This window comes from Hordeum vulgare, chromosome 6H (assembly GCF_904849725.1).
Source record: "Hordeum vulgare subsp. vulgare chromosome 6H, MorexV3_pseudomolecules_assembly, whole genome shotgun sequence".
Classification (NCBI taxonomy): domain Eukaryota; kingdom Viridiplantae; phylum Streptophyta; class Magnoliopsida; order Poales; family Poaceae; genus Hordeum; species Hordeum vulgare.
The window spans coordinates 372125459-372152292 of NC_058523.1; positions in this window are offsets into that span (position 1 = coordinate 372125459).

Genomic DNA, 26834 nt, shown 5'->3' on the forward strand with positions numbered 1-26834 from the left:
TCCTATTTTTCCAAAAAATCCAAAACGGAGAAAAATTCCTACTGGAAAAGTTTTTAAGTCGGTTTACTTACCGAATCACATACCTCTTCGTTTTCGGAGTCTGAAACAGGCTGATAAATATCCCTTATGTACTCCTTGCTACGGCAACAGACAACAGCGCCAGAAATTGACACGTTGACGGAGACTGGGCTTGCGTCGGTTTTTCCCTTGAAGAGGAAAGGGTGATGCAGCACAGGAGACATAAGTATTTCCCTCAGTTTGAGAACCAAGGTATCAATCCAGTAGGAGAATTTCGTCAAGTCTAGAGTACCTGCGCAAACACAAAAAAGCTTGCACCCAACGCTTTAAAGGGGTTGTCAATCCCTTCAAGATTGATTGCAAAGTGAGATATGAAGGCGGAAAGTGCAACGAAGGAAAAGTGTAAGGCTGAAAATATGGTGTGGAGTAGACCCGGGGGCCATAGTGTTCACTAGAGGCTTCTCTCAAAATAGCAAGTATTACGGTGGGTGAACAAATTACTGTCGAGCAATTGATAGAACCGCGCAAAGTCATGACGATATCTAAGGCAATGATCATACATATAGGCATCACGTCTGAGACAAGTAGACCGATACTTTCTGCATCTACTACTATTACTCCACACATCGACCGCTATCCAGCATGCATCTAGTGTATTGAGTTCATGAAGAACAGAGTAACGCCTTAAGCAAGATGACATGATGTAGAGGGATAATCTCAAATCAATGATGAAAACCCCAACTTTTTACCCTTGATGGCAACAACATGATGCGTGCCTTGCTACCCCTTCTGTCACTGAGTGAGGTCACCGCACGGTAGGAACCCAAAACGAAGCACTTCTCCCATTGCAAGAATCATAGATCTTGTTGACCAAGAAAAACCCACAACTCAAAGAGAATTACAAGGATATGAAATCATGCATAAGAGAGATCACAAGAAACTCAAATAAGATTCATAGATAATCTGATCATAAACCCACAATTCATCGGATCTCGACAAACACACCACAAAAGAAGATTACATCACATAGATCTCCATGAACATCATGGAGAACTTTGTATTCAAGATCCAAGAGAGAGAAGAAGCCATCTAGCTACTAGCTATGGACCCGTAGGTCTATGGTGAACTACTCACGCATCATCGGAGAGGTCATGGTGTTGATGAAGAAGGCATCCGTGTCTGAATCCCCCCTCTAGTAGGGCACCAGAACGTGCCCCAGATGGGATCTTGCGGAGACAGAAGCTTGAGGCGGCGGAAAAGTACTTTCGATGATCTCCTGATTTTTTCTGGGATTTTAGGGAACATATAGGCGAAAAACCTAGGGCAGAGGTGGCCCAGGGAGCCCACAAGCCAGGGTGGCGCGGGCCCCCCTGGCCGCGCCATGAGGGCTTGTGGGGTCCCTGCAGGCCCTCTGCCCTAATTCTCCGGCTTCCCGATATTTTTATGTTTCCGAAAAAATCTTTTTGGCAGTTTCATTCGGTTTCGACTCCGTTCAAAATCCTCCTCTGAAAGGGGTCAAAAACATGGAAAAAATAGGAACTGGCACTTGGCACTGAGTTAATAAGTTAGTCCCAAAAAATAAATAAAAGTCATACAAAACATCCAAAGTTTGACAAGATAATAGCATGAAACCATCAAAAAATATAGATACGTTGGAGACGTATCAAGCATCCCCAAGCTTAACTCATGCTCGTCCTCAAGTAGGGAAGTGAAAAAGAATGATTTTGTGATGTGGAATGCTACCTAGCATAGTTGTCCTTTGCAACTTCTTTCATGTGACATGAATGTTCAGATCCGTAAGATTCAAAACAATAGTTTTCTATTGACATGAAAACAATAATACTTCAAGGAAACTAGCAAGGTAATCGTGAACTTTTAAAATAACAAGGCCAAGGAATATAGTCTGGCTATGCTCCATCATCCTCACACAACTAATGTAAATCATGCACAACCCCGGTATTGGCCAAGTAATTGTTTTGCACTCTTACTTTCTCAAACTTTTTATAACTTTCACGCAATACATGAGCGTGAGCCATGGATATAGCACTATAGGTGGAATAGAGTGTGGTGGTGGTTGTGAGACAAAAAGGAGGAGATGGTCACATTGACTCGGCGTATCAAAAGGCTATGGAGATTTCCATTAATAGATACCAATTTGAATGAGTAGGGATTGCCATACAAAGGATGCACTAGAGCTATAAGTATGTGAAAGCTCAAAAGTAGAACTAGTGGGTGTGCATCCAATTTGCTTGCTCACGAAGACCTAGGGCAATTTTGAGGAAGCCCATCATTGGAATATACAAGCCAACTTATATAATGAAGATTCCCACTAGAATATGGTGGTGACGAAATGAGAGGCTCTCAATCATGAAGAACATGGTGCTATTACGAAGCACAAGTGTGGAAAAAGATAGTAGCATTGTCCCTTCTCTCTTTTTCTCTCTTCTCTTTTTTTATTTTTTTATTTGGGCTCTTGGGCCTCTTTTTTCTCTTTTATCATCTTTTTTTATTATTTTATTGGGCACTTTGGCCTCTTCTTTTTTTTATTCCTCACATGGGACAATGCTCTAATAATGATGATCATCACACTTTTATTTACTCACAGCTCAAAGCTTAGAAATGACTCTATAGGAAATGCCCCCGGCAGTGTACCGGGATGTGCAACGATCTAGCTTGGCTTATGACGTTGAAACATCTCGCTAGCTGTCTTACGATCATGCAATGGCAATATGAGAGTGATGGCACAAGTCATGGGACGGAACGGTGGAGTTGCATGGCAATATATCTTGGAATGGCTATGAAAATGCCATAGTAGGTAGGTATGGTGGCTGTTTTGAGGAAGGCATATGGTGGGTTTGTGTACCGACAAACGTTGCGCGACACTAGAGAGGCTAGCAATGGTGGAAGGTGAAAGTGCATCTATACCATGGACTTGCATTAGTTATGAAGAACTCACATACTTGTTGCGAAAGTTTTTATTAGTATTCGAAAGAAAGTGCTAAACGCATACTCCTAGGGGAAGGGTTGGTAGGTGTTAACCATCGCGCGATCCCGATCCCAACACAAAGGATGACAATCAATAGATCAATTATGCTCCCACTTCCCAACATAGCGGTTCACCATATGTGCATGCTACGGGAATCACTAACTTCAACACAAGTATTTCTAGATTCACAACACCCTACTAACATAACTCTTAATATTACCGGATCCACGTCAGAAAACTAATTGAGAGGAATCAAGACTTCTCTTTCTACTCAATGCACATGAAGATGGATGTTTTTGTATACTCTTTGGGTACCTATCACCTTTGGGACTACTTTCATAGCATAAGCCAACTACCAAGTCACGCACCGCCGTGCTCTAAAAGATATAAGTGAAGCACATTGAGCAAAATTATCTAGCTCAAAAGATATAAGTGAAGCACTATGAGCATTCTAGCAAAATCACGATGAGTGCATGTCTCTCTCTCTCAAAAATGTGCACATCAAGGATGATTGTGACACAACAAAAATAAAAGACTCCTACGATACAAGACGCTCCAAGCAAAACACATATCATGTGGTGATTAAAAATATAGCTCCAAGTAATGTTACCAATGGATTGAAGACGAAAGAGGGGATGCCTTCTCGGGGCATCCCCAAGCTTAGGCTTTTTGGTGTCCTTGAATTTGGCTGGGGATGCCTTGGGCATCCCCAAACTTGAGCTCTTTCCACTCCTTTATCTCTTTGTCCATGAGAACGTCACCCAAAACTTGAAAACTTCACAACACAAAACTTAAACAGAAACTCGTGATATCATTAGCACAAGAAAACAAACTACCACCTCTTTTTGTATTGTAGCAAACTTGAATTCTATCTATATTGGTGTTGAGTTACTGTATTCTCACTTTTCCATGGCTAGTACCCCCCGATACTAACCATAGTTTCATCAAAACAAGCAACCAACTCAACAAAAAAAGAATATGTAAAAAACAGACCACTCTGTAGCAATGTGTATACTTCGTATACTTCTGGTACCTCAAAAATTCTGAAAAATTACGAATGTGTGGGTAAAAGGCATATCAAATAGCAGCAAAAAGAATAAACTCAAAAGCGCTTTCTGAATAAAAATAAAAACTAATCTCATGAGAGAAAAGTTTCTGTCTTTTCTGCAAAAGAAGATTACATCGGATAGATCTCCATGCGGATCATGGAGAACTTTGTATTGAAGATCAAAGAGAGAGAAGAAGCCATCTAGCTACTAGCTACGGACCCGTAGGTCTATGGTGAACTACTCACGCATCATCGGAGAGGTCATGGTGTTGATGAAGAAGCCCTCCGTGTATGAATCCCCCCTTCGGCAGGGCACCAGAATGTGCCCCAGATGGGATCCTGCGGAGACAGAAGCTTGCGGCCACAGAAAAGTACTTTCGATGATCTCCTGATTTTTTCTAGGATTTTAGGGAATATATAGGCGCAAAACCTAGGGAAGAGGTGGCCCAAGGATCCCACAAGCCAGGGTGGCGCGGGCCCCCTGGTCGCGCCATGAGGGCTTGTGGGGTCCCTGCAGGCCCCCTGCCCTGATTCTCCGGCTTCCCGATCTTTTTCTGTTTCGGAAAAATTCCTGTTGGCAGTTTCATTCCATTTGGACTCCGTTCAAAATCCTCCTCTGAAAGGGGTCAAAAACATGGAAAAAACAGGAACTGACACTTGGCACTGAGTTAATAAGTTAATCCCAAAAAATATATAAAAGGCATACAAAACATCCAAAGTTTGACAAGATAATAGCATGAAACCATCAAAAATTATAGATACGTTGGAGACGTATCACTCCTCCGGAGTTATGGTATTGATAATATTGCTTTCAACATTTATGGGAGTACCTGAGATATAATGCTTGATTCTTTGCCCATTTACCACTCTCAGAAAATTACCTTCCGTGTTGTTGATCTTGATGGCACCGGAACTATACACTTCCTCAATAATGTAAGGACCTTCCCATTTAGAGAGAAGCTTGCCTGCAAAAAATCTTAACATTGAACTCACATTTTTGTATCCTTTTATCATGCCACCTCTTAACATTTTATTTGAACAACTTGGCTTTTTCATATGCCTGAGCTCTCCATTCATCAAGTGAGCTAATATCAAGTAACCTCTTCTCACGAGCAAGTTTAAAAGCAAAGTTGAGCTCTTTGATTGCCCAATAAGCCTTATGCTCTAGCTCAAGAGGTAAATGACATGCTTTATCGTAAACCATTTTGTACGGAGACATGCCCATGGGATTCTTATAGGCAGTTCTATAAGCCCACAGTACATCATCGAGCTTCTTAGACCAATTATTTCTAGACCTATTGACAGTCTTTTGCAGAATTAGTTTAATCTCTCTATTACTTAGCTCTACTTGACCACTGGACTGAGGGTGATAGGGAGATGCAATTCTATGGTTGACATCATACTTAGCAAGCGTTTCACGAAAATCACCATGAATGAAATGTGAACCACCATCAGTGAAAATAACTTCTTTAAGCATCCTTATAGAGGTGTTGTGATCAGCACTACTAGTCGGGATAGCTTCTACCCACTTAGTAACGTAATCAACAGCAACTAGGTTATGAGTATACCCGTTGGATTTTGGAAAAGGTCCCATATAATCAAAGCCCCAAACATCAAATGGTCCAATGACATGTGAATAATTCATAGGCATTTCCTGACGTTTACTGATATTACCTATTCTTTGACATTCGTCACAAGACAAGACAAACTTACGGGCAACCTTGAAGAGAGTGGGCCAATAGAAACCTGATTACAATACCTTTTGTGCAGTTCTATCTCCCGCATGGTGTCCTCCGTAAGACTCGGAGTGACACTTCTGTAGGAGTTGTCCCTGTTCATGTTCAGGTACACAACGTCTAATAACACCATCTACTCCTTCCTTATGAAGGTGAGGATCATCCCAAAAGTAATATCTCAAATCAAAGAAGAATTTCTTATTTTGCTGGTATGTGAAACTAGGTGGTATATATTTGGCAACGATATAGTTTGCATAATCAGCATACCATGGTGCACTACTTGAATTATTGATGACATTCAGTTGCTCATCAGGAAAGCTATCATCAATAGGTTGTGGGTCATCAAGAACATTCTCCAACCTAGACAAGTTTCATGCTACTGGGTTCTCAGCACCCTTCCTATCGACAACATGCAAATCAAATTCTTGTAGCAAGTGAACCCATCTGATAAGCCTAGGTTTAGCGTCTTTCTTTTCAATGAGGTACTTAATAGCAGCGTGATCAGTGTGAATAGTCACTTTGCAATCAACTATGTAAGACCAGAACTTTTCACATGCAAACACGAGTGATAAAAATTCCTTTTCCGTAGTAGCATAGTTTCTTTGGGCACTGTCTAGAGTTTTACTAGCATAGTGAATAACATTCAACTTCTTATCAACTCTTTGTCCTAGGACAGCACCAACAGCATAATCACTAGCATCACGCATGATTTCAAAAGGTAAGTTCCAATCAGGTGGTTGAACAGTAGGCGCAGTTATCAAGGCCTTCTTAAGTATTTCGAAGGCTTCCTCACAATAATAGTAAAAAACAAAAGGAATATCATTTTGCAAGAGATTCGTAAGAGGCCTAGAAATCTTAGAAAAGTCCTTAATGAACCTTCTATAGAAACCAGTATGACCAAGGAAACTTCTTATACCTCTGATATTTGTAGGGCATGGCATTTTCTCGATTGCATCAACCTTAGCCTTATCGACATCAATACCTCTTTTAGAAATTTTATGTCCTAAGACAATGCCTTCATTAACCATAAAGTGACACTTCTCCCAATTCAATACAAGGTTGGTATCTTCACATCTCTGCAACACTCGATCAAGGTTGTTGAGGCAATCATCAAAAGAAGACCCGTAAACGGAGAAGTCATCCATGAAAAACTCAACAATCTTTTCACAAAAGTCAGAGAATATTGCCAACATACATCTTTGAAAGGTAGCAGATGTATTACATAAGACAAAAGGCATACGTCTGTAAGCAAAGGTACCAAAAGGGCAGGTGAAAGTGGTTTTATCCTGGTCAGATTGTGCAACTGGTATTTGGGAGAAACCAGAATAACCATCTAGAAAGGACAAGTGTGTGTGTTTAGACAGTCTTTCTAGCATTTGGTTGATAAAAGGCAAAGGGTAATGATCTTTCCTAGTGGCTTTATTCAATTTCCTAAAATCGATCACCATCCTATAGCCAGTAATAATCCTCTGTGGGATCAATTCATCCTTATCATTAGGGACAACGGTAATACCTCCCTTCTTAGGGACGCAATGCACCGGACTTACCCAATCACTATGAGCAACAAGATAGATAATACGTGCATCCGGGAGATTTAGTATTTCTTTTCTTACTACCACTTTCATCTTAGGATTTAATCTCCGTTGATGATCGGCAACTGGTTTGGAATCAGGATCGGTTTTAATCTTGTGCTGGCATAGAGTGCGACTAATGCCCTTGAGATCATCCAGAGTGTATCCAATAGCAGCACGGTGCTTCCTCAGAGTTTTTAGTAACTTCTTTTCTTCATGCTCTGAGAGGCTAGCACTAATTCTAACAGGATATATATCTTTTTCATCGAGATAAGCATACTTAAGAGTATCAGCCAACTATTTGAGCTCGAACACAGGATAACCCTTTGGTGGGGGTGGATCTCCAACCAGTTCAACAGGCAAATTATTCTTATGGATAGTATATTGTTCAAAGATAACTCTATCTATCTCATCCCTTTCATCCATAGGCATATAATTTTCATGCTCAAACAAGTATTGCTCTAAAGGATCAGTAGGAGGCACAGCAATGGAAGTTAGAGCAATAATTTCATCCTTACTAGATAGCTCTTTTTCATGAGGTTGTCTACCAAACTTGGAGAAATTGAACTCATGTGACACACCTTCAAAACCAACAATGACAATTTGCTTCTCACAGTCAATATGAGCATTGATAGTATTGAGGAAAGGTCTGCCAAATATGATGGGACAAAAGCTATCTTGTGTGGTAGCAAGAACGAGAAAATCAGCAGGATACTTCGTTTTACCACACAAGACTTCAGCATCTATAACAATTCCCAAAAGGGAGATAGTATCTCTATTGGCAAGCTGAATAGTGACATCAATAGGTTCCATCTTGATACGTCCATTTTGCATCATGCTTTTATGTTGATATTTATCACTTCTTGGGCTGTTATTTCACTTCACGGTACAATACTTATTTCTTTTCTCTCTTATTTTGCAAGGTTTACTTGAAGAGGCAGAATGCCGGCAGCTGGAATTCTGGCCTGCAATTGGAGCAAGTTTGAGATACCTATTCTGCGCAACTCCAAATGCCGTAAAAATCAACAAGGATTTTTCCGTATTTATAAAAAATACTGGGCCGAAGAAGTGCCAGAAGGGTGCCAGCAGGTGGCCACAAGCCTACTAGGCGCATCCACCCCCCTGGCCGCGCCTAGGGGGCTTGTGGGCACCCAGCTGGCCCTCTGGCCCCCCTCTTCTGCTATATGAAGGGTTTTGATCGGGAAAAAAAATCAATAGGAGGCTTTTTCGTGGAATCGCCGCCGCCACGAGGCAGAACTTGAGCAGAACCAATCTAGAGCTCCCGCAGGACGATCCTGCCGGGGAAACTTCCCTCCCGGAGGGGGAAATTGTCGCCATCGTCATCACCAACACTCCTCTCATCGGAGGGGACTCGCCACCATCAACATCTTCATCAGCACCATCTCATCTCCAAACCCTAGTTCATCTCTTGTAACCAATCTCCGTCTCGCGACTCCGATTGGTACTTGTAAGGTTGCTAGTAGTGTTAATTACTCTTTGTAGTTGATGCTAGTTGGATTACTAGGTGGAAGAGTTTATGTTCAGATCCTTGATGCTACTCATTACCTCTCTGGTCATGAATATGATTATGCTTTGTGAGTAGTTACTTTTGTTCCTGAGGACATGGGATAAGTCATGCTAATAGTACTCATGTGAATTTGGTATTCGTTCGATATTTTGATGTGTTGTATGTTGTTTATCCTCTAGTGGTGTTATGTGAACGTCGACTACATAACACTTCACCATTATTTGGGCCTAGAGGAAGGCATTGGGAAGTATTAAGTAGATGATGGGTTGCTAGAGTGACAGAAGCTTAAACCCTTGTTTATGCGTTGCTTCATAAGGGGCTCATTTGGATCCACTAGTTTAATGCTATGGTTAGACTTTGTATTAATTCTTCTTTCGTAGTTGCGGATGCTTGCGAGAGGGGTTAATCATAAGTGGGATGCTTGTCCAAGTAAGGGCAGTACCCAAGCGTAGGTCCACCCACATATGAAATTATCAAAGTAACGAACGTGAATCATATGAACTTGATGAAAACTAGCATGACAGAAATTCCCGTGTGTCCTCGGGAGCGTTTTTCCTCCTCTAAGACTTTGTCCAGGCTTGTCCCTTGCTACAAAAGGGATTGGGCCACTTTTCTGCACCGTTGCTACTTTTGTTACTTGTTGCTTTCTATGAATCATCTCACCACACAATCACTTGTTACCGATAATTTCAGTGCTTGCAGATATTTCCTTGCTGAAAACCACTTGTCGGATCCTTCTGCTCCTCGTTGGGTTCGACACTCTTATTTATCGAAAGGACCATGATTGATCCCCTATACTCGTGGGTCATCAAGACTCTTTTCTGGCACCGTTGCCGGGGAGTGAAGCGCCTTAGGTAAGTGGAATTGGTAAGGAAACATTCATATAGTGTGCTGAAATTTATTGTCACTTGTCACTATGGATACTAATCCTTTGAGGGGCTTGTTCGGGGTATCTTCACCTCGAACGGAAGCACAAATATTTGCTCCTCAACCTGCTGCACCTACTGAAAATATTTTCTTTGAATTTCCTTCGGGTATGCTTGAGAAACTGCTCGCTAATCCTTTTACAGGAGATGGAACATCACATCCAGACTTGCATCTAATCTATGTAGATGAAGTTTGTGGTTTATTTAAGCTTGCAGGTTTGCCCGAGGATGAGGTCAAGAAGAAGGTCTTTCCTTTATCTTTGAAGGATAATGCGTTGACATGGTATAGGCTATGTGATGATACTGGATCATGGGACTACAATCGGTTGAAATTGGAATTTCATCAAAAGTTTTATCCTATGCATTTAGTACATAGTTATCGGAATTATATTTATAATTTTTGGCCTCGTGACAGAGAAAGCATCACTCAAGCTTGGGGGAGGCTTAAATCAATGTTATATTCATGCCCCAACCATGAGCTCTCGAGAGAAATTATCATTTGGAACTTTTATGCTCGGCTTTCTCATGATGATCGCACCATGCTTGACACTTCTTGTGCTGGTTCTTTTATGAAGAGAGATATTGACTTCAGATGGAATTTATTGGAGAGAATTAAACGCAACTCTAAAGATTGGGAGCTTGAAGAAGGTAAGGAGTCAGGTATGAATTTCAAGTTTGATTGCGTTAAATGCTTTGTTGAAACAAATACCTTTAGTGATTTTAGCGCTAAGTATGGACTTGACTCTGAGATAGTAGCTTCATTGTGTGAATCATTTGCTACTCATATTGATCTCCCCAAAGAGAAGTGGTTTAAATATCATCCTACTTTAGAAGTACATGTAGTTAAACCCAATCCAGTTGAAGATAAAGTCATTGCCTATAATGATCCTATTGTTCCCAGTGCTTACATTGAGAAACCACCTTTCCCTGTTAGGATAAAGGATCATTCTAAAGCTTTAAGTGTGATACGTAGAGGCTACATTAGAACACCTACACCCCCTAAGAAAATTAGAGTTGAACCTAGCATTGCTATTATCAAAGATCTTCTGTCCGACGATGTTGAGGGACATAATATTCACTTCTGCGAAGATGCTGCTAGAATTGCTAAACCTCACGCTAGAGACAAACATAGGTCTGTTGTTGGCATGCCTGTTGTTTCTGTTAAGATAGGAGATCATTGTTATCATGATTTATGTGACATGGGTGCTAGTGTTAGTGCAATACCTCAATCCTTATATGATGAAATCAAAGACGAGATTGCACCTATTGAGATAGAGCCTATTGATGTCACTATTCAGCTTGCCAATAGAGATACTATCTGCCCTGTGGGAATTGTTAGGGATGTTGAAGTCTTATGTGGTAAAACAAAGTATCCTGCTGATTTCCTCGTTCTTGCTACCACACAAGATAGCTTTTGTCCCATCATATTTGGCAGACCTTTTCTCAATACCGTCAATGCTCATATTGACTGTGAGAACCAAACTGTCACTGTTGGCTTTGAAGGTGTGTCACATGAGTTCAATTTCTCCAAGTTTGGTAGACAACCTCATGAAAAAGAGTTGCCTAGTAAGGATGAAACTATTGCCTTAGCTTCTATTGCCGTGCCTTCTACTGATCCCTTAGAGCAATACTTGCTTGAGCATGAAAATGATATGCATATGGATGAAAGGGATGAGATAAATAGAGTCGTCTTAGAACAATATCCTATCCTTAAGAATAACTTGCCTATTGAACTGCTTGGGGATCCACCCCCGCCAAAAGGTGATCCTGTGTTCGAGCTTAAACAGTTGCCTCATATTCTTAAGTATGCTTATCTTGATGAAAAAGAGATATATCATGTTATAATTAGTGCTAGCCTCTTAGAGCATGAAGAAAAGAAGTTACTAAAAACTCTGAGGAAGCACCGTGCTGCTATTGGATATACTCATGATGATCTTAAGGGCATTAGTCCCACTCTATGCCAGCACAAGATTAAAACTGATCCTGATTTCAAACCAGTTGCTGATCATCAAAGGAGATTAAATCCTGAGATGAAAGAAGTAGTAAGATAAGAAATACTAAAGCTCCTATAAGCGGGTATTATCTATCATGTTGCTCTTAGTGATTGGGTGAGTCCGGTGCATTGCGTCCCTAAGAAGGGAGGCATTACCGTTGTCCCTAATGATAAGGATGAATTGATCCCACAGAGGATTATTACTGGCTATAGGATGGTGATCGATTTTAGGAAATTGAATAAAGCCACTAGGAAAGATCATTACCCTTTTCCTTTTATGTACCAAATGCTAGAAAGGTTGTCTAAACACACACACTTCTGATTTCTAGACGGTTATTCTGGTTTCTCTCAAATACAAGTTGCACAAGCTGATCAGGAGAAAACCATTTTCACCTACCTTTGCTTATAGACGTATGCCTTTTGGCTTATGTAATGCACCTGACACCTTTCAAAGATGTATGATGGCTATATTCTCTGACTTTTGTGAAAAGATTGTCGAGGTTTTCATGGATGACTTCTCCGTTTACGGGTCTTCCTTTGATGATTGCCTCAGCAACCTTGATCGAGTCTTGCAGAGATGTAAAGACACCAATCTTGTCTTGAATTGGGAGAAGTGCCACTTTATGGTTAATGAAGGCATCATCTTAGGACATAAAATTTCTGAAAGAGGTATTGAAGTCGATAAGGCTAAGGTTGATGCAATCGAGAAAATGCCACATGAAAGGACGTGGATGTCGCCTAGAGGGGGGGGGGTGAATAGGCGCTTTAAAATAATTACGGTTTAGGCTTGAACAAATGCGGAATAAAACTAACGTTTAATTTGTCAAGCACAAAATCTACAAACAACTAGGCTCACCTATGTGCACCAACAACTTATGCTAAGCAAGATAAACAAATAAGTGATAGCAAGATATATGACAATAAACAATATGGCTATCACAAAGTAAAGTGCATAAGTAAAGGGTTCGGGTAAGAGATAACCGAGGCACGCGGAGACGATGATGTATCCCGAAGTTCACACCCTTGCGGATGCTAATATCCGTTGGAGCGGTGTGGAGGCACAATGCTCCCCAAGATGCAACTAAGGACACCGTAATCTCCTCACGCCCTCGCACAATGCAAGATGCCGTGATTCCACTAAGGGACCCTTGAGGGCGGTCACCGAACCCGTACAAATGGCAACCCTTGGGGGCGGTTACCGGTACCCGTACAAATTTCTCGGGGCAATCTCCACAATCCAATTGGAGACCCCGACGCTTGCCCGGAGCTTTACACCACAATGATTGAGCACCAAGACACCACCAAGCTTCTAGGACGCCAAAGCATCCACGAAGAACAATCTCTAGGGTACTAAGTACCAAAGGGTAATAAGCTTCTCAACTTCTCACTTCCACGTATCATCATGGAGAACTCAAACCGATGCAACTAATGCAATGGCAAGAACACACGAAGTGGTCAAGTCCCTCACACTCAAATCCCTCCACAACAACAAAAGCTATGGAGAAATATGAGAGGAAGAACAATGAGGTCACAAAGAACTCCAAGATCTAGATCCAAGGGGTTCCCCTCACATAGAGGAGAAAGTGATTGGTGGAGATGTGGATCTAGATCTCCTCACTCTTTTCCCTCAAGAACAAGCAAGAATCATTGGAGGGATTGAGAGTTAGCAAGCTCTAAGAAGGTCAACAATGGGGAAGAACACGAGCTCAATAGATAAGTGAAGACCAAGGGGGAAGAAGACCCCCTTTATATAGTGGGGGAAGAAATCAGACCGTTACCCCCACTTACAGCCCGAGTCCAGCGGTACTACCGCTGACCCTCTAGTGGTACACCGCTGGCTGCAACGGTACTACCGCTGACCCTCCAGCGGTACTACTGTTGAGTCCATGGCAGTGCAAAGATACTACCGGGCCAACCACTGCCAAGAAAGTCTTCGCAAAAACTCTGACGTAGTACAACCGCAAGGATGACGGTACTAAAGTCCTGGAGTGGTACTACCGCTGACCAGGGGCGGTACAACTGCTGGGACAGCGGTACTACCGCCAGCTCTAGCGGTACTACCGCTAGGTCCAGCGGTAGTCACCACTAAAACAGCCATAACTATCGCATACGAGCTCCGAATCGAGCAAACCCAAGCTTGTTGGATTCAGGATGACAAGGGCTATCCAAACAGATATGGAAATCTTAAGACCATGCAGATATGAAAATGACAATGATATAGAGACGTGAGACCTCTATGAATGAAGAACCGGCAAAAACTCCATCATCGAAAACATCATAGTAGATGCATATGGACTCCGTTTTCGATGAACTCGAGCTTGTCATGAAGATGACCATAAGCTCTAAAACTCAGAAAGAGAAACACCAAATAAGAACCAAGAAGTATGATGCAAGGATGGAAATGGTTTGAGCTCTCAACGAACGATATGATCGATCTACTCACTTGAGAGCCCCCTTGACAGAACGACAATCTACCCTAAAACAGAAAACCTATCAAGGGCAAACCTATACCTTGCACCTCGTCCTCTTGAGCTAGATGATGATGATCTTGGCTTCCTCAAGATGGACCACCTTTCTTGATTGCGTTGTCTTGATGAAGACTAGTTGATTGTTCCCACATACTCACTATGGGTGAGCCATTCTTCAGCATATCTTCACAAGTCCATTGCCACCACAATGGACGGCAAGCTTCAAGCATGATATATCCGTGCTGATCCACTTGAACTTGCACACCGCAATCTTGATGACGATCACCACTTGACGTCATCCTTCATGGGTTGTATGAGATCTTCCTTTTGACGCAAGCCCATGGAAACACACCTAACCCCCACATAGAACTCTCACGAAGACCATGGGTTAGTACACGAACACGTAATGGACAATGCTTAACATACCATGGTATCACTTGATCCCTCTCGGTACATCTTGTACGCTTTGTGTGTTGATCATCTTGATTTACTCTTTGTCTGAGATCTTGATCAACCTTGTGTCTCTATGACCATTCTTTGGATAATGCCTTGAATACCATCTTGGTCATCATATAAACTCCTTGAACCCAACAGATGGACTTCAAGAAGTGCCTATGGACAAATACTACAAATTTAACTTAAGGCAACCATTAGTCCATAGGAATTGTCATCAATTACCAAAACCACATATGGAGATATATGCTCTAACACCATACCCAATAGATATCAAAGGTATAAGAAGTTTCCTTGGTCATGCTGGTTTCTATAGAAGGTTCATTAAAGACTTCTCTAAGATTTCTAGGCCTCTTACCAATCTCTTGCAAATGATATTCCTTTTGTTTTTGATGATGATTGTGAGGAAGCCTTCGAAATACTTAAGAGGGCTTTGATAACTGCACCTATTGTTCAACCACCTGATTGGAACTTACCTTTTGAAATCATGTGTGATGCTAGTGATTATGTTGTTGGTGCTGTTCTAGGGCAAAGAGTTGATAAGAAGTTGAATGTTATTCACTATGCTAGTAAAACTCTATACAGTGCCCAGAGAAACTATGCCACTACGGAGAAGGAATTTTTAGCAGTCGTGTTTGCATGTGAAAAGTTCAGGTCTTACATAGTTGATTCCAAAGTCACTATTCACACTGATCACGCTGCTATTAAGTACCTCATGGAGAAGAAGGACGCTAAACCTAGACTTATCAGATGGGTTCTCTTGCTACAAGAATTTGATTTGCACGTTGTCGACAGGAAGGGTGCTGAGAACCCAGTAGCAGATAACTTGTCTAGGTTGGAGAATGTTCTTGATGACCCACAACCTATTGATGATAGCTTCCCTGATGAGCAATTGAATGTCATCAATGCATCACGTAGTGCACCGTGGTATGTGGATTATGCAAACTATATCGTTTCCAAATATATACCACCTAGTTTCACATACCAGCAAAAGAAGAAATTCTTCTTTGACTTGAGACATTACTTCTGGGATGATCCTCACCTTTATAAGGAAGGAGTAGATGGTGTTATTAGACGTTGTGTACCTGAACATGAACAGGGGCAGATCCTACAGAAGTGTCACTCCGAGGCCTACGGAGGACACCATGCGGGAGATAGAACTGCACACAAGGTATTGCAATCAGGTTTCTATTGACCCATTCTCTTCAAGGATGCCCGTAAGTTTGTCTTGTCTTGTGACGAATGTCAAAGAGTAGGTAATATCGGTAAATGTCAGGAAATGCCTATGAACTATTCACTTGCCATTGAACCATTTGATGTTTGGGGCTTTGATTATATGGGACCTTTTCCAAAATCCAACGGGTATACTCACAACTTAGTTGCTACTGATTATGTCACTAAGTGGTAGAAGCTATCCCCACTAGTAGTGCTGATCACAACACATCTATTAGGATTCTTATAGAAGTTATCTTCCCTAGATTTGGAGTCCCTAGATATCTAATGACCGACGGTGGTTCACATTTTATTCATGGTGCTTTCCGTAAAATGCTTGCTAAGTACGATGTCAACCATAGAATTGCGTCTCCCTATCACCTCAGTCCAGTGGTCCAGTAGAGCTAAGCAATAGAGAGATTAAACTAGTTCTGCAAAAGACTGTCAACAGGTCTAGAAAGAATTGGTCTAAGAAGCTCGATGATGCACTGTGGCCTTATAGAACTGCCTATAAGAATCCCATGGGCATGTCTCCGTACAAAATGGTGTACGGTAAAGCATGTCATTTACCTCTTGAGCTAGAGCATAAAGCTTATTGGGCAATCAAAGAGATCAACTTTGATTTTAAACTTGCTGGTGAGAAGAGGTTATTTGACATTAGCTCGCTTGATGAGTGGAGAACTCAGGCATATGAGAATGCCAAGTTGTTCAACGAGAAGATTAAGAGGTGGCATGATAAGAGGATACAAAAGCGTGAGTTCAATGTAGGTGATTATGTCTTTCTATATAATTCTTGTTTAAGATTCTTTGCACGCAAGCTTCTCTCCAAATGGGAAGGTCCCTATATTGTTGAGGAAGTATATCGTTCCGGTGCTATCAAGATCAACAACACGGAAGGTAATTGTCCGAGAGTTGTAAATGGGCAGAGAATCAAGCATTATATCTCAGGTACTCCCATAAATGTTGAAAGCAATATCATCAATACCATAACTCCGGAGGAATACCTAAGGGGTATTTATCAGCCTGTTTCACACTCCAAAAACGAAGAGGTATGTGATTCGGTAAGAAAACAGATTCCAAAACTTTTCCAATAGGAATTTTTCTCCGTTGTGGAATATTTGAAAAAATAGAAAAATTGGAAGTAGTCCGGAAAGCGCGCGAGGAGCCGACAAGCCTGCCAGGCGCGGGCCCACCCCCTGGCCGCGCCTGGGGGACTTGTGGCCACCTCGTGTGCCTCCCGGACTCCGTTTTCGTGCGGAGTACTCCTTCTGGCCTGGAAAAAATCAATATATATTCTTCCGAAAGGTCTGACCCCTGTATCACGCAGATTTCCTCTATTTTCGTTTCAAGCCTGTTTTCTGCCACAGATCTAGGTCAAGATGTCTTCTCAGGATTTAGAGGGGGAGAGCTATGTGGCTGATTACCTCGCTAACCCCAAGGTCTATGGGGACTTGGATCGTTATGGCTGGACCACTGATGAGGAAGAAGATTATGAACCCAAGGGGAAGGAACAAACAAGTTCCGATGAAGAGGAGGCTCCTCTACCTCAACTTGGACACACGCATGTGGAGTTCAAGAAGTCGAGCCTCCCTGACTCAAGGAAGAAGCCTAAGACTTTGTTTATCCCTTCTCGTTTCTTGTAGGAGAGTAAGCAGGAATTATGCCAAAGGGTGTTAAGGCTTGAAGAGGAAAATGATGATCTGAGGGAGCAAAATTTTATGCTCAGGTGGAAATTAAACAAGCTCAAGACCTCTGCGACAACTTCACCACCATCACCTCCAAAGGAAGACAACTGAGCATGGGTATGTGAAATCCCCTTGGCTTTTGCCAAGCTTGGGGGAGTTGCCCGGTATCGTATCACCATCACATCTTTTGCCTTTACCTTTGTTTTAGTTTGTTCCTTTTCAGTTTTCTTTTTCTCTAGTAGATTAAAAGTATTAGTGTTTTAGTCTTAAGTTTTGCTTTGTGTCACCCCCGATGTATTCGAGCTCGTGAGCCATATAATAAAGAGTGTCTTAGTTGAAAGGCTTTGCCTCTTGCCATGATCAAAAGAGTGAGAAAAGAACAAAAGCATTAAAGATCATGTAATGATCTTATGGGAAGTGATGGCTTCACATATAAAGAGAATGTTGATTGAAACTTGTTGAGGGTAGACAAACGTAGACCTTGGTCATTGTTGCAATTAATAGGAAGTGATAAGGAAGGAGAGGTTCACATATAAATACATCATCTTGGACACCATCTATGATTGTGAACACTCACTAAACTATTGCATGCCTAGAAGTAGATGTTGGACAAGGAAGACAACATAATGAACACTCACTAAACTATTACATGCTTAGAATTAGATGTTGGACAAGGAAGACAACATAATGAATTGTGTTTGCTTTGTTCTGAACAATGTTATACGATTAGAGATCCATTAGCATGTGACGATTGCTTCCACCTCATATTAGCCAAAACTCCCTCACCAAGTAGACATAATACTTGTGCATCCATAAACCTTCAACCCAGTTTTGCCATGAGAATCCACCATACCTACCTATGGATTGAATAAGATCCCTCAAGTAAGTTGTCATCGGTGCAAGCAATAAAAAATTGCTCTCTAATATGTATTATCTATTAGTGTGTGGAAGATAAGCTTTGTACGAACCTGTGATGAGGAAGACATAAAAGCGACAGACTGCATAATAAAGTTCTTTATCACAGGCGGCAATATAAAGTGACGCTCCTCCGCACTAAGAGGACACGCATCCAAACCTCAAAAGCGCATGACAACCTCTGCTTCCCTCTGCGAAGGGCCTATCTTGTACCTTTAATTTTTTCCCTTGAAAGAGTCATGGTGATCTTCACCAATTCCCTGTTTCGCCTTTATCTTGGCTACCGTCATATGATTGGGAAAGATCTATATTCATATGTCAACTTGGAGGTAAGAATTCATGAATTATTGTTGTTGACATTACCCTTGAGGTAAGCAGTTGGGAGGCAAAACTATAAGCCCCTATCTTTCTCTGTGTCCAACTGAAACTTTGATCTCATGAGTACCACGTGAGTTGTAGAAATTGTAGAGAACGAAAGGACGATTGAGTATGTGGATTTGCTTTACAAGCTCTTATTTGACTCTTTCTGATGTTGTGATAAATTGCAATTGCTTCAATGACTAAACGCTATCGGTTGTTACTTCTCGGTAAGGTTCTTGATCCATACTTTACTTTGTGAAGGAATTGTCACTTTAGCATGAGAGATTATATGTTGGTATTGCTGTTCTGATCATGATCAAGATGCATGCATATTCGTATCTTGTTTTTTCGACACCTCTCTCCCTAAACATGTGGTCATATTTATTGAGCTCGGCTTTCGCTTGAGTACAAGCGAGGTCTAAGCTTGGGGGAGTTGATACGTCCATTTTGCATCATGCTTTTATGTTGATATTTATCGCTTCTTGGGCTGTTATTTCACTTCACGGTACAATACTTATGCCTTTTCTCTCTTATTTTGTAAGGTTTACTTGAAGAGGGAGAATGCCGGCAGCTGGAATTTTGGTGTGAAATTGGAGCAAGTTTGAGATACCTATTCTGCGCAACTCCAAACGCCGTAAAAATCAACGAGGATTTTTTCTGGATTTATAAAAAATTCTGGGTCGAAGAAGTGCCAGAGGTGCGCCAGCAGGTGGCCACAGGCCTGCTAGGCGCGGCCACCCCCCTGGCCGCACCTAGGGGGCTTGTGGGCACCCAGCTGTCCCTCTGGCCCCCTCTTATGCTATACGAAGGGTTTCGTCCGGGAAAAAAATCAAGAGGAGGCTTTTTCGTGGAATCGCCGCCGCCACGAGGCGGAACTTGAGCACAACCAATCTAGAGCTCCGGCAGGACGATCCTGTCGGGGAAACTTCCCCCTGGAGGGGGAAATCGTCGCCATCGTCATCACCAACATTCCTCTCATCGGAGGGGACTCGTCACCATCAACATCTTCATCAGCACCATCTCATCTCCAAATCCTAGTTCATCTCTTGTAACCAATCTCAGTCTCGCGACTCCGATTGGTACTTGTAAGGTTGCTAGTAGTGTTAATTACTCTTTGTAGTTGATGCTAGTTGGATTACTTGGTGGAAGAGTTTATGTTCAGATCCTTGATGCTACTCATTACCTCTCTGGTCATGAATATGACTATGATTTGTGAGTAGTTACTTTTGTTCCTGAGGACATGGGATAAGTCATGCTAATAGTAGTCATGTGAATTTGGTATTCGTTCGATATTTTGATGTGTTGTATGTCGTTTTTCCTCTAGTGGTGTTATGTGAACGTCGACTACATAACACTTCACCATTATTTGGGCCTAGAAGAAGGCATTGGGAAGTAGTAAGTAGATGATGGGTTGCTAGAGTGAAAGAAGCTTAAACCCTAGTTTATGCGTTGCTTCGTAAGGGGCTGATTTGGATCCACTAGTTTAATGCTATGGTGACATCGGTCTACTGGACATGGATTAGAAGAATATTTTCATGAGTGATTTCCTCTTTTGTGAATTGATTGAAGATTGAGTGTCTCTTGGTGCTTGTTTTTGACTATCTATGAGATATGTTGTGGTGATTGTGTACTCTCTTTGGATGGTCGCGGTGACATTGGGAAATCCATAGATGAGAACTACGAACTGTGAGGTGCGCTTTTGTAGCCCTACATAATTCTCGTCCTCTCTTGATCACAAAGGAATGACCTCCGAGTACGTATCCATTGCATGTTTTAGTGGAAATATCATGTGATTAGACTATATTAGTGTTGTTGGGAGTTGCCACTAGTGAAAGTATGAAGCCTAGGCCTTGTTTCTCACCATTGTTACACCGTTTATGCTCACTTTTGTCACTTTCTACCTTGCTGTAATTTTTGTTACAGATTTATATTACCTTTCTTTGCCACACCTATCACCCATATTTTATCATCTCTTCGCTGAACTAGTGCACCTATACAATTTACCATTGTATTAGGTGTGTTGGGGACACAAGAGACTTCTTGTTTCTGAATTGCAGGGTTGCTTGAGAGAGACCATCTTCAACCTCTACTTCCCTTAGTTCGATAAACCTTAGGTCATCCACTTGAGGGAAATTGCTCCTGTCCTAAAAGCCTTTGCGCTTGGAGTCCCAACATAGTCTACAAGAATAGAAGCGTGTGTAGACATCAAGTCCCGGTGGCACACTGATTACTACAACACCACAAGTATAGGTACCGCAAATCCAAGGCGTTCGATGCTTCGTAGCTCGAGTGGGTGTTTGATGAGGAGAGCAAGCACATGTATGTGACATACACCGACGAGTAGAGGGCCTTGGTTGTCTCCTCGGATAGCGACATAGACTCATTGCAATTTTATCGTTTGATTTCATATCTAGCCAGACCCTGTCTTATGTATGACTGAATAAATGTTGTGTTACTTGTAATTTAGCATGTGGGGAGTATAAGCCAATCCATATACTCATCTCTTCATAAATGTATCTACAATGATTTCTGTACTTGCGAAATGCCGAGATGCGCCTCTATCCATATTAAGGCCTCATCCCCATATACGGATAATGTCGCATCTTTGTAGTTACACTAGTTCTTCTCATGAGTGTTGGTCACACCTAGAGTAGCTTATTAACACTACCAGGAGGAACTCGGCATTTGGCGTGGTAATCATAGCTCATCTGTTGTGCCCTCAGAATGAGATATGCGACTCCTATCGGGATTGTCGGCACGTCGGGCGGCCTTTCTGGATTTTTTTACCTTTCTCGAACGTTTTGTGCGCGGGATTACAAGGATACTTTGGGCTACCTCGAGGTTGAGGTTTTCCAACGGGAATCCGAGGAGACTACGCGTTTTCTATGGTTGAGGTTTTCCATCCAGCTTGTGGCTAGTTTGTGATGGATGAGTTGGAGCACCCCTCCAGTGTTAAATCTTTTAGAAAGCCGTGTCCGTGGTTATGTGGCAACTTGGAAACTTTCTTGAACACCCGATCATAGCAAACTTGAGGTAAACTCAATTAAAATATACCAAGTGTGTGCGTAATCGTGATTCTCTCTTCTCGTGAGCTTTGTATCCGAGAGAGGACACAGTGGGGTTATGTTTGGCTCGTAAGTAGTTGTTGAGAATCATTTCTTGATCATTACTAGTTCATGTCCGTTTGTGCGTAGATCACCCCCTCTTATTCTTGTACTCGTAGGATAGCCACTCAAATAAATGCTTAGTGCTTGTTGCAGCCTCACCACTTAACCATACCCCATCCATTAAGCTTTGCTAGTCTTGATACCTTTGTAAATGAGATTGCTGAGTCCCTCTGGCTCATAGATTACTACAACAACAGTTGCTGGTACAAGTAAAGTGATACTTTGACGTGAGCGCGTTGATTATTCTATTTGGAGCTTCTTCTTCTTCTTCTTTATTGATCTAGGATGGGTTCCATGCCCACATCCTGGGATAGCAAGGATGGACGTCATTTTATTCGTTTGATTTCGTCTGTAGTCGGACCTTGCTCTTCTGAATGGTGATTGAATGTATGCTTGTATTGAGATGATATGATTAGCTTGTGGCGGGTGTTAGCCAATTCCATATACTCATCTCTTTTTTACATGTACTCGTAACGATATCCATTCTTGTGAAACAACGAGATGCGTTTCTATCCCTGTCGAGGCCCTCGTGTCAAAATAAGGATAGGATCGCATCTTGGTATTACACCTCCGCTATCTTTTTCCCTCTTTGAAGAGCCCGAAATCGAAGGTATTATAGTGTGTTTATTGCATCCGTTGCATTATAATATATATACTCCCTTCCGATCTTTCTTAATTTCTATTGGTACATTGCAATTTTTTTTAATGTATTGTCTGCCGAGTACCATTGGTATATATGTTCATTGGTTGCCTACTATTGTTCTGATCAGTAGATCTTTCTTAGAGATGTACACATGCAATCGTTGTTATTAACTGGCTTATCTATTCAATGCTTCGAATGAAAATGAGATTTACTGAGACTGCATTCTTCACTTGCTTCGTGTATTGCTTCTTGTATGTGGAGCTTCCACAAATATGCCTCCATAGTTCTGTGTTAATTTTTTTGTTTTAGTTCTCAAAACACACTTCTAATGTGCCCATTACACTCTCTTTGTATTTGTATATTATAATAAGTTTATTTCCCGAGTATAAAATATGCTTCCATCGAACAACATATATTCTCGATTCAGTTTGTATGTCGGTGACACACAAGATGCATTGTCATGTTGGTAGCTAGCTTAATTGTTATCCAATATCAACCATATATGCATCATACCAAAATCCGTAATGTCGAGCTCCCTAGTTTCATGCTTGCTATATTTTCCCATTCGATGGCTTAATGAATATTTTTACGGTTTGTCTTAATTTGCACCATTGTAATTAACCATTGGCCCTGCTCTTCATGGTCTGTCTAGCTAAGTTGCATAATTGCACTCATGCTTCTACCTTTTTGTCCTTCTTGTTCCATTTTTCTGATATATTACATTATTCTCATGCTTCTAGTTCATCACATACTCCAGTATATCTTGTGCAGGCTTCGCACCATTTCTTTCTTGACTACCTCATTTCACATGGTGATTGTGCTCTTGAAAACTTAAACTCTTATTTTCACATATTACTTATTTTTTCGCTGATCTTATGTTATCAATTGTTCGGAAATGCTACATATTATTATATTTGCTAATGTATGGCAGTCTATAGGTATTTTGTGCCCTATCGGATCTAGGTTTTGATTGTCCTCATTCATACCATGCTTCCAACTTCCCATGCTTCAACCAGACTCTATTTTTGTGTTGTTAGTCCATTCATTTTGCTTCAAATTTACCATGCTAGCGCTTCTTAGCTTAGTACGATTTGTTTCATATAGCCATGCTAATGTTTATTTACTAAGTACAGTTTGCTTCATACATTTCATACTTGTGATTCTACATTACATTAGTTTGTTTTATCTGCATGCTTCATGTGTGCATGTAGACTCATGTTTTTACTTAACCAACAATAAACACATGCTTCCTAAATTTTAGATATATTATGCACAAGAAACTTACCACCACTTGTATTCCCATTTTTCAAAAATGTGATTCCACTATGTAAAAATTACAACGAGATTGTATGAATATGATGCATCCAAATTTCCATCCTTTATATGAATCATACTTGTGCCTCTTCATGATGCACACTTTTTCTACATTGCAAAAGGGCTATGGTTCTTGTTGCTTCATATCTTTCACACTTTGCTTCTACATTTTTGTTCAGTTTGCTTCATTTCCATGATTTCTATCCAAAGGAAGAAACTCATACTTCTAATTTCCGTAGCATTGACGGGAGCAGTAAAACATGCTTTGCTGATGGTGAGCATGTTGTGGCGGTCGATGGTGTGCATGGCGCGCGATATGTGATCGAGCATCTCACTGTCACGTGTAATGGTCATCACCATGGAAGTAAACTAGCAACACATGTGCTCAGTTGCTTGGAGAAAATATATATTATGAAGCGTAGTTTCTTCCATAGGAAGCTGGATTTTCATATGGTTGAAGAAAACTGAGCACATTTGTATTTCATGGAATCACGCCCCTACCATGGTTGAAGCATGTGTTATGTATAATCATGATAATGATTCTTCTTTATTGTAGCATGGTCTTATTTTATCAGAAGCAAATATTTAGTCGATGGCAAGAATTTTTTTATATTTATGTAGCAAAAAATTCATTATGTATTTGTTTTTCTTGGAATCCCAACGCTAATATGTTTGAAGCATGTGCTATGTGTTGTCATGATGATGGTTATGTTGTATAGAAAGAAGGTCTTATTTGGTTTGAGCAATCCTCTACTCTATTGATTTTTCTAATGTTAGGTAGAAAACAAATTTCTATTAAAAATAGCAAGATTAATTCTCTGTGAAAGCAAATGCATTGATAAATGGAAGCATGTTTTATTCCACATTATATTGGATGAAACGTTGAAGCAAAGTCACAGGACAATCATGGAAGCAAAATTAAATAATATGAAATCAAGATCTGCCTCCTAAGGAAGAAAACAACGTGACGTGAAAACTGGGAGAAGAAACTCATGTGATTGCAGACAGGAGAACCATGAACGCAGGGCGTACATTTTGGAAGGAGTTACGTAGCAGCAAGAAATTAGGGATCAGGCCCTCCTAATATATGCATGGCCTTGTTATCAAATCGGACGAATGTCACGCTTCCAATCCGATGGCCTCCGACTGGTCTGATAAATGAAAATCATTGGTAGTCTAATGCCTAGAGGTGCCCTTTATGAATTTGTCATGGTCAATACAAAAATTTGCCATGGTCAATACAAAAATTTGGCATGGTCATTACAATTTTTTTTGCCATCTGGAGTGTAATAAAATTGCCATGTGATCTTTTATGAATTTGTCGTAGTGAAGAGATTAAATTTGACATGAGCAATGCAAAAAAATGTCATGTAAAATAGTTTCTTTTACACATAGTACGAAAACTTACAGAAAATGAACATGCCAAGAACATGAAAAAAACTTATGAATAGATTATAGCTAAACAGGGAAACTACTTGGAATTGCCATAGCGTAAACATAGCTAAAAAGTATGTACAAAATGAACACAACTTAAGTAGTAAAGTCAATTTGCTATGGCCAGGCCAACACTATGCACATGACAATTACAAAACATGAATTTGAAAATTTTGCCATGGTCAATTTACCGTCTGACCATTTATGAATTTGCCATGGTCAAATAGAACAAAACACGAGGTCACTAAAATATATTTTTCATGGGAAAATGTAACAAAACTGTCATATTATCTTTTAAGAAATTGACGAGATTAATAAAAACAGATTTTCCACGGTCGATGGTGATAAATTTGACATGTGATCTTGTATGATTTTGCCATGGTAAATACAATAAAATTGCCACAGTCAATGCAAAAAAGAAAAGCCATGTAGAATAGTTTGTTGAACACATATTAAGAGAACTTAAAAAAATGGAGATGGAAGAGCATGACATTTTGTTGCCATGAATAGTTTATAGCTAACTTGAAAACTACTTGGAATTGCCACGACAAAAACATAGCTAAAAAGCTGTACTAATTGAACACAACTTAAGTAGTCAAGTCCATGTAAAAAGTTTGTTGAACACATAGTACTAGAACTATTAAAAATGAACATGTCAAGAACATGATTTTTTCCATGAATAGTTTATAGCTAACATGAAAACTATTTCAAATTATCGTAGCATAAACTGCTACAAAATATGTACTAAGTGAACACACTTGTGTAGTAAAGTCAATTTGCCATGGGCAGCACTATGCACACGGCAACTAGAAAAAGTGAACTCCAAAACAAATTTGCCATGGTAAATTCGCTCTAAGACCATTTGTGAATTTGCCATGGTTAGTACGATAAATTGCCATTGTCAATGTTATAAATTATCATGTTATATTTTATGAATTTGCCATGGTCAATCAATAAGAAAGGCCATGCAAATAATTTGTTGAACACATAGCACAATAACTTACAAAAAATGAACATGCCAAGAACATGATTTTTTTTGCTACGAATATTTTCTATATAATAGGAAAAATAATTTCAATTACCATAGCATAACCACAGCTAAAAAATATGTACTAATTGAACGCAACTTAAGTAATCAAGTAAATTCGTCATGGTTAATTTGACATGGCTAGTACTATTCACACGGCAACTAGAAAGTAAATACAATAAATTTTCCCATGGTCAATGTGTCCTCTAATCATTTATGAATTTGCCATAGTCAATACAAAATAAACTTGCCATGGTCAATGAAATAAAATTTCCATCTGAATAGTTTGTTAATTATTGTACAAGAACTGTCATGGCAAATTTTATGTTATCATAAATTTTATGCATATC